Below are 10,000 nucleotides of genomic sequence, written 5' to 3'. Positions count from 1 at the left end.
AGGCAGAGAATGCCCACTAATCACCTCATCTTACCCTACAGAGAGAGAGAAAGGGAGATAGGGAGGAAGGGAGGAAGGGAGGAAGGGAGAGAAGAAAGGGGAGGAGAGAGGGGTAGAGAGATGTAGGGCGAGATGGAGAGAGAGAGGGAGGAAGGGAGAGAGAGAGAGAGAGAGAGGGGAGAGGAAGGGAGAGGAAGGTGTGAGTTGGCAAGAGAGTGGAGACAGTAGGAACGGGAAAAATGGGGGATGAGGTGGGGGATGAAGAGGGGGATAAATAGGGGGATGAAAGATTTGGCATTGGTCCCCAGATCCTCAAAAAGCTCTACAGCTGCACCCTTGAGAGCATCCTGACTGGTAGCATCACCGCCTGGTATGGAAACTGCTCGGAATCCGACCGCAAGGCACTACAGAGGGTAGTGCCTACGGTCCAGTACATCACTGGGGCCAAGCTTCCTGCCATCCAGGACCCCTATACCAGGCGGTGTCAGAGGAAGGCCCATAAAATTGACAAAGACTCCAGTCACCCAAGTCATAGACTGTTCTCTCTGCTACTGCACGGCAACCGGTACCGGAGCACCAAGTCTAGGTCCAGAAGGCTTTTTAACAGCTTCTACCCCCAAGTCATAAGACTCCTGAACAACTAACCAAATGGCCACCCAGACTATTTACATTGACACCCTCCCCTCCCCTTTGTTTTTACACTGCTGCTACTCGCTATTAATGATCTACATGTACAAATGACCTCCACTAACCTGTACCCCCGCACATTGATTTGGTACCCCCTGTATATAGCCTCATTATTGTTATTTTATTGTGTTCATGCAGATTTCAAAACATTTTATTTTATTACTTAAAAATCTTTAGGGGTGCCAATAATTTTGACACATCTTTTGGGAAAAAAAATATTATTTCTTAAACAAAATATTTTTCCCTGAACAATTGTATTATTATATAAGTATATACACTTTACTGAATATACAAAAGTATGTGGACATCCCTTCAAATTAGGAGGCAGTTCCATTGGTTCTGTAAAACGCCTGCAGTGTATGGCGAAACAGCACAGAGACACAGCACAGAGAAACAGCACAGAGACAGAGCACAGAGACACAGCACAGAGACACAGCACAGAGACACAGCACAAGATATACACTATACTGAATATACAAAAGTATGTGGACATCCCTTCAAATTAGGAGGCAGTTCCATTGGTTCTGTAAAACGCCTGCAGTGTATGGCGAAACAGCACATAACAGTGGTTAAATTGTGTATTGTTCAAATGTAATGTACTACATAGGGAATAGGGTCAATAGTAGTGCACTACAGCCCTATAGGTCCTGGTCAATAGTAGTGCACTACAGCCCTATAGGTCCTGGTCAATAGTAGTGCACTACAGCCCTATAGGCCCTGGTCAATAGTAGTGCACTACAGCCCTATAGGCCCTGGTCAATAGTAGTGCACTATAGCCCTATAGGCCCTGGTCAATAGTAGTGCACTACAGCCCTATAGGCCCTGGTCAATAGTAGTGCACTACAGCCCTATAGGCCCTGGTCAATAGTAGTGCACTACAGCCCTATAGGCCCTGGTCAATAGTAGTGCACTACAGCCCTATAGGCCCTGGTCAATAGTAGTGCACTACAGCTCTATAGGCCCTGGTCAATAGTAGTGCACTACAGCCCTATAGGCCCTGGTCAATAGTAGTGCACTACAGCCCTATAGGCCCTGGTCAATAGTAGTGCACTACAGCCCTATAGGTCCTGGTCAATAGTAGTGCACTACAGCCCTATAGGCCCTGGTCAATAGTAGTGCACTACAGCCCTATAGGTCCTGGTCAATAGTAGTGCACTACATAGGGGATAGGGTGTCATTTGGAACAGACATATACATGTTTTGTAAGTGGTTGTTTATGAAGGTTAGTGAAACGGCGTAGAGAGGGAGCAGAATGGTGGCGGTACGCTGTGGAGACCCAATAGTTGAATGCTGTAGACTCCAAAGGCTGGTGCCAATGGGTGGGCTGCAGCTTGTTCACAGCTATTTCTGTTGATCCATTCATTATTCAGATTGAGAAACAGAGGGAAAAGGAGGAGGAGGAAAAAGTGAGAGATGGAGAGAGAGAGATGGGGGAGAAGGGAAGGAGAGCCAGAGAGAGAATGCTATTTGGCCCGAAACAGAGAGTACACAGTGGCAGAATACCTGTCCACTGTGACTGACCCAAACTTAAGGAAAGCTTTGACTATACATAGACTTAGTGAGCATAGCCTTGCTATTGAGAAAGGCCGCCGTAGACAGACCTGGCTCTCAAGAGAAGACAGGCTATGTGCACACTGCCCACAAAATGAGGTGGAAACTGAGCTGCACTTCCTAACCTCCTGTCCAACGTATGACCATATTAGAGATACATATTTCCCTCAGATTACACAGATCCACAAAGAATTTGAAAACAAATCCAATTTTGATAAACTCCCATATCTACTGGGGGAAATTCCACAGTGTGACATCACAGCAGCAAGATTTGTGACCTGTTGCCACGAGAAAAGGGCAACCAGTGAAGAACAAACACCATTGTAAATACAACCCATATTTATGCTTATTTATTTTCCCTTGTGTTCTTTAACCATTTGTACATTGTTAAAATATATGACATTTGTAATGTCTTTATTGTTTTGAAATTTCTGTATGTGTAATGTTTACTGTTAATTTTTATTTTTTATTTCACTTTTGTATATTATCTACCTCACTTGCTTTGGCAATGTTAACACATGTTTCCAATGCCAATAAAGCCCCTTGAATTGAATTGGTGGAGAGAGATGGTGGAGAGAGAAATGGAGAGAGAGATGATGGAGAGAGAGATGGGGGAGAGGGAGATGGTGGAGAGAGAGATGGTGGAGAGAGAGATGGAGAGAGAGATGGGGGAGAGAGAGATGGGGGAGAGAGAGATGGTGGAGAGAGATGGGGAGAGAGAGATGGTGGAGAGAGAGATGGTGGAGAGAGAGATGGTGGAGAGAGAGATGGAGAGAGAGATGGGGAGAGAGAGATGGGGAGAGAGAGATGGTGGAGAGAGAGATGGTGGAGAGAGAGATGGAGAGAGAGATGGTGGAGAGAGAGATGGTGGAGAGAGATGGTGGAGAGAGAGATGGAGAGAGAGATGGGGGAGAGAGAGATGGGGAGAGAGAGATGGTGGAGAGAGAGATGGAGAGAGAGATGGTGGAGAGAGAGATGGGGGAGAGAGAGATGGTGGAGAGAGAGATGGTGGAGAGAGAGATGGAGAGAGAGATGGGGGAGAGAGAGATGGGGGAGAGAGAGATGGGGGAGAGAGAGAGAAGGAATGTGAGAGATAGGGCAGAAGGGAAGGAGCGAGACAGAAAGTCAGAAATCTCCACTGATAACGCATCAATAAAACATGAATCTCCCAACACCGGGTGCTTGGCTGGCTCCCAGTCAGACGACATTTAGAGCCAGACATAAACGGTACAGAGGATAAAGAATAACCGAGATGAAATGTCTCGAGAACCTCTCCTGTGATTCAAGACTGCTCCATTCTCAGAAGTTGGAGGACAAATAGGTAATAGAGAGGGGTTCTATTGTACTATTTTGGGGCACCCCAAGAGTCAGTGCTGGGTACATTTTAGTCCCCGTTCAGGGAAGGAAGGACTTTAAGAACAACTGAATTCCAATAAAATAAAAGTTAATTCAACTATTCAGATGATGATCATTGTTGTTCATTTTAGAAAGAAAGTACATATATTTTTTACAACATCCATAGCTGTTGATTTGACATAATTGAAGCTCCATTTTCTCTTGACAAAGTAATTCCAGAATGGCTGTGTAACGGGAACAACGCCTCCTCATCGGCATTCATCTCTTCATGTCTATACCAATTGAACTGTGATTGATTCTGCCATTTGAGATTCTACGTGATTCTGTGTGATTACTTTTTAAATACTCCTGGTGGCATTTTCAATCAATACAAAACCATTTTTTCCCAAGGGAGACCTGGGGCCCTACATATCAAGCATCTCAGAGGAGGAGTGCTGGTCTAGGATCAGGTCTTCCCTGTCCATGTGATCTAAAGGACCAGTATTCAGTCATAGTGCTGATCTAGGATCAGGTCCTCCCTGTCCATGTCATCTAAAGGACCAGTATTCAGTCAGAGAGCTGGTCTAGGATCAGGTCCTCCCTGTCCATGTGATCTAAAGGACCAGTATTCAGTCATAGTGCTGATCTAGGATCAGGTTCTCCATGACCATGTAATCTTATTCATTGTGATCTAAAAGTCAGAACTGATCCTAAATCAGCACACTGAGACCTTTGATATATACGGTGTAAGAAAACACCTGTAAAACCTTTTGAAGGGCTACACAGGTGGGTAAAAGCACAGAACACCGGTTGAGACGACGGAGGACGAGTCTCAGAAATGCTGAAGGTAACAACACTGATACTAAGGTGTTGATCAGGTGTTGATAACAGAGTGAAACACACAATGGAGTTTTTCCTAGCCACCGTGCTTCTACATCTGCATTGCTTGCTGTGTGGGGTTTCAGGCTGGGTTTCTGTACAGCACTTAGTGACATCAGCTGATGTAAGAAGGGCTTTATAAATAAATGTGATATGATTTGGTAACCTGGAGCGACAGGTCTCTAACGTGGTTTCCAGCAGGACAGTAGCAGCCGCGACATTATAGGTTCATTATAGGAGGAGGGGTCAGACCAAGGATAATTTAGCTGTTTGATTTTGAATATCAGATTCACAAGGAACAACAGATTGAAACGTGTCTTGTGAGGCCTGTGGGCAACCAACATGTACCTGTTCGAGAGAGTCTCATCTTTACAAAGAGGAGTCATATTAGTGTGTAACCCAAACGGTTCGGACACGACAGACAGAGGTTGGCAGAACCAACTTCAGATGAGTCTCCTGACACTTGTGGAGGTCGTAGAGAAAAACAGAGACCACCGTCGTGTTCGTGAGAGTCATCTTACCATCAACTGTTTGGATACTACAGACGATTTTGTGAGACGACCGATTTTCGGGTCTCTCATGGTCTGACAAACACCGCTCTCTGTCACCTTTCACCCAAGATGAGGAAGAGCCACTGAGGCAGATGCAGTGGATTGAGACGTATCCAATGCAACAATATATTATATTTCTATCTTAAACTGACAGATTATTTTGGGGATTTTTGTATTATGCTAATTCGATTGATGTGGGGCATTGACCTTAAGGGGTTTTGGACTATACTTGCGGTGACCAACTGGGGACATTTTGTTAATCCCCACAAGGAAAGATTGTATTTCTAGGGGGTTTAGGAATTAGGGTCAAGTTTTTTTTTTTTTACCTTTATTTAACTAGGCAAGTCAGTTAAGAACAAACTCTTATTTTCAATGACGGCCTAGGAACAGTGGGTTAACTGCCTGTTCAGGGGCAGAACGACAGATTTGTACCTTGTCAGCTCAGGGGTTTGAACTTGCAACCTTCCGGGTTAGGGGAGTGTTTGGCCGGGGGGGGGGTAGACCGTCATTGTAAATAAATGTAAATAAAAATGTGTTCTTAACTGACTTGATTAGTCTAAAAAAGGTTAAACACAAGGTTAGTTAGACAAGATTGTGTGAAACAAACACACACATACACACCTTGTAGTCCTATAACCAGTTTGTAGTCCTATAACCAGTTTGTAGTCCTATAACCAGCTTGTAGTCCTTTAACCAGCTTGTAGTCCTATAACCAGTTTGTAGTCCTATAACCAGCTTGTAGTCCTATAACCAGTTTGTAGTCCTATAACCAGTTTGTAGTCCTATAACCAGCTTGTAGTCCTATAACCAGTTTGTAGTCCTATAACCTGTTTGTAGTCATATAACCAATTTGTAGTCCTATAACAAGTTTGTAGTCTTAAGACCAGTTTGTAGTCCTATAACCAGTTTGTAGTCTTAAGACCAGTTTGTAGTCCTATAACCAGTTTGTAGTCTAAAGACCAGTTTGTAGTCCTATAACCAGTTTGTAGTCTTAAGACCAGTTTGTAGTCCTATAACCAGTTTGTAGTTTAAAGACCAGTTTGTAGTCCTATAACCAGTTTGTAGTCTTAAGACCAGTTTGTAGTCCTATAACCAGTTTGTAGTCTTAAGACCAGTTTGTAGTCCTATAACCAGTTTGTAGTCTTAAGACCAGTTTGTAGTCCTAAGACCCCAAAATGAGTGACTTCTGGTTCGTCAGCAATTCCTATGGGGAAAGAAAAGGGTTTTGAGATAAACACCGAAAATAAGGTCTGAGGTTAACACAGGTTTGGGAGATCTTATACGTTTTGTTAATACAGAATCAGTCTGTTCACGCGATCTTTATGAACTATGAAGAATCAGTCTGTTCACACAACCTTTATGAACTATGAGGTATCAGTCTGTTCACACAACCTTTATGAACTATGAAGAATCAGTCTGTTCACACAACCTTTATGAATTCTGAAGTATCAGTCTGTTCACACAACCTTTATGAACTATGAAGAATCAGTCTGTTCACACAACCTTTATGAACTATGAAGAATCAGTCTGTTCACACAACCTTTATGAACTATGAAGAATCAGTCTGTTCGCACAACCTTTATGAACTATGAAGAATCAGTCTGTTCACACAACCTTTATGAACTATGAAGAATCAGTCTGTACGCGCAACCTTTATGAACTATGAAGAATCAGTCTGTTCACACAACCTTTATGAACTATGAAGAATCAGTCTGTTCACACAACCTTTATGAATTCTGAAGAATCAGTCTGTTCACACAACCTTTATGAACTATGAAGCCTTATGTGCTTCATGCTCTTTTTCCGATTACAGAAATGCTAAAAGATTCACAAAATAGAACAAAATGTATCAGATATCCTAAGCCTGTATTCACCACAGACCTTCTTTTCAGCGTTTATCCAAAAACTCCACTAATTTCCCCATAGGCTTTGACCAACGAGCCATGGCGGAGTTAGTGCCTACAAAAAGACTCTATGACTATTGATCTCTATAATCGCATTTGCGTAGTGGCATAAAGTTGAGCAGAGGCACTTATAGAATTCCCACATATGGGGATTTTTTGTTGTTGCAGAATCTAGAAAATGCCTTGCCTTTAATTAACACATTTCATGAACCGGGGACAGACACAATGGGACAGTATAACTGGGTAGAGTTCTGGGTTGTGACAGTATAACAGGGTAGAGTTCTGGGTTGTGACAGTATAACAGGGTAGAGTTCTGGGTTGTGACAGTATAACTGGGTAGAGTTCTGGGTTGTGACAGTATAACAGGGTAGAGTTCTGGGTTGTGATAGTATAACAGAGTAGAGTTCTGGGTTGTGACAGTATAACAGGATAGAGTTCTGGGTTGTGACAGTATAACAGGATAGAGTTCTGGGTTGTGACAGTATAACAGGGTAGAGTTCTGGGTTGTGACAGTATAACAGGGTAGAGTTCTGGGTTGTGACAGTATAACAGAGTAGAGTTCTGGGTTGTGACAGTATAACAGGGTAGAGTTCTGGGTTGTGACAGTATAACAGGATAGAGTTCTGGGTTGTGACAGTATAACAGGGTAGAGTTCTGGGTTGTGACAGTATAACAGGGTAGAGTTCTGGGTTGTGACAGTATAACAGGGTAGTGTTCTGGGTTGTGACAGTATAACAGGGTAGTGTTCTGGGTTGTGACAGTATAACTGGATAGAGTTCTGGGTTGTGACAGTATAACAGGGTAGTGTTCTGGGTTGTGACAGTATAACAGGGTAGAGTTCTGGGTTGTGACAGTATAACAGGGTAGAGTTCTGGGTTGTGACAGTATAACAGAGTAGAGTTCTGGGTTGTGATAGTATAACAGAGTAGAGTTCTGGGTTGTGACAGTATAACAGGATAGAGTTCTGGGTTGTGACAGTATAACAGGATAGAGTTCTGGGTTGTGACAGTATAACAGGGTAGAGTTCTGGGTTGTGACAGTATAACAGGATAGAGTTATGGGTTGTGACAGTATAACAGGGTAGAGATCTGGGTTGTGACAGTATAACAGGGTAGAGTTCTGGGTTGTGACAGTATAACAGGATAGAGTTCTGAGTTGTGACAGCATAACTGGGTAGAGTTCTGGGTTGTGACAGTATAACAGGGTAGAGTTCTGGGTTGTGACAGTATAACAGGATAGAGTTCTGGGTTGTGACAGTAAACAGGGTAGAGTTCTGGGTTGTGACAGTATAACAGGGTAGAGTTCTGGGTTGTGACAGTATAACAGGGTAGAGTTCTGGGTTGTGACAGTATAACAGGGTAGAGTTCTGGGTTGTGACAGTATAACAGGGTAGAGTTCTGGGTTGTGACAGTATAACAGGGTAGAGTTCTGGGTTGTGACAGTATAACAGGATAGAGTTCTGGGTTGTGACAGAGTTCTGGGTTGTGACAGTATAACAGGATAGAGTTCTATAACAGGTTGTGATAGTATAACAGGGTCGAGTTCTGGGTTGTGACAGTATAACAGGATAGAGTTCTGGGTTGTGACAGTATAACAGGGTAGAGTTCTGGGTTGTGATAGTATAACAGGGTAGAGTTCTGGGTTGTGACAGTATAACAGGGTAGAGTTCTGGGTTGTGACAGTATAACAGGGTAGAGGTCTGGGTTGTGACAGTATAACAGGGTAGAGTTCTGGGTTGTGACAGTATAACAGGGTAGAGTTCTGGGTTGTGACAGTATAACAGGGTAGAGTTCTGGGTTGTGACAGTATGACTGGGTAGAGTTCTGAGTTGTGACAGTATAACAGGGTAGAGTTCTAGGTTGTGACAGTATAACAGGGTCGAGTTCTGGGTTGTGACAGTATAACAGGATAGAGTTCTGGGTTGTGACAGTATAACTGGGTCGAGTTCTGGGTTGTGACAGTATAACAGGATAGAGTTCTGGGTTGTGACAGTATAACAGGGTAGAGTTCTGGGTTGTGATAGTATAACAGAGTAGAGTTCTGGGTTGTGACAGTATAACAGGATAGAGTTCTGGGTTGTGACAGTATAACAGGGTAGAGTTCTGGGTTGTGATAGTATAACAGGGTAGAGTTCTGGGTTGTGACAGTATAACAGGGTAGAGTTCTGGGTTGTGACAGTATAACAGGGTAGAGGTCTGGGTTGTGACAGTATAACAGAGTAGAGTTCTGGGTTGTGACAGTATAACAGGGTAGAGTTCTGGGTTGTGACAGTATAACAGGGTCGAGTTCTGGGTTGTGACAGTATAACAGGATAGAGTTCTGGGTTGTGACAGTATAACTGGGTCGAGTTCTGGGTTGTGACAGTATAACAGGATAGAGTTCTGGGTTGTGACAGTATAACAGGGTAGAGTTCTGGGTTGTGATAGTATAACAGGGTCGAGTTCTGGGTTGTGACAGTATAACAGGGTAGAGTTCTGGGTTGTGACAGTATAACAGGGTCGAGTTCTGGGTTTTAATAGACTGATTGCAGTAATAGAGCTAGTGATCAGTGTTCTGATAGTGCTCAATAGTTGTCCCAGCCTGACAGCCTGTGGAGGCAGAGTCCATGTCAGGCCATCAGTAAGGGCTTTATTTTTGTTATTCTGTTCAGCAGATGGAAGAGGCTGTTGATCATTTTGGCATTTGGATGTGTGTCATAGCTTTTCTCCTGTCACTGTTGTTCCATCTCAGTTTCATCTTTCTCTCTCCTTCTCTCGGGTCTCTCTTTCTTTCTCTCTTTCTAGTTATCTCCCTCTCCCTCCCTCACTTCCGCCTGGACAGATCTGTTCCAGAGACACTGGGTTGTAGAGTAATAACAGATAGAATAGTGATGGAATCATTGTACTGAGACTAAGTCCTTTCTGCTATGATGCTCAGGAGTTCTCAGGCCTGTCTGAACAGACTCCCAAGTTCAGAACATTGAGGAACGTTGATTACATAGGCAACTATGGGAATGGTGATACACTGACACAGGGAATGGTAACACACTGACACAGGGAATGGTAACACACTGACACAGGGAATGGTAACACACTGACACAGGGAATGGTGACA

General features: G+C 43.5%; 1 protein-coding gene across 1 annotated transcript in view; it reads right to left on the bottom strand.

The window, feature by feature from the left end:
* LOC115143522 (copine-5-like) overlaps nt 1-10,000 on the bottom strand; it is a 372,435-nt gene that overhangs the window by 231,809 nt on the left and 130,626 nt on the right.

This window comes from Oncorhynchus nerka, linkage group LG15, assembly GCF_034236695.1.
Source record: "Oncorhynchus nerka isolate Pitt River linkage group LG15, Oner_Uvic_2.0, whole genome shotgun sequence".
NCBI classification, from domain to species: domain Eukaryota; kingdom Metazoa; phylum Chordata; class Actinopteri; order Salmoniformes; family Salmonidae; genus Oncorhynchus; species Oncorhynchus nerka.
This window is presented reverse-complemented; position numbering and strand designations above follow the sequence as displayed.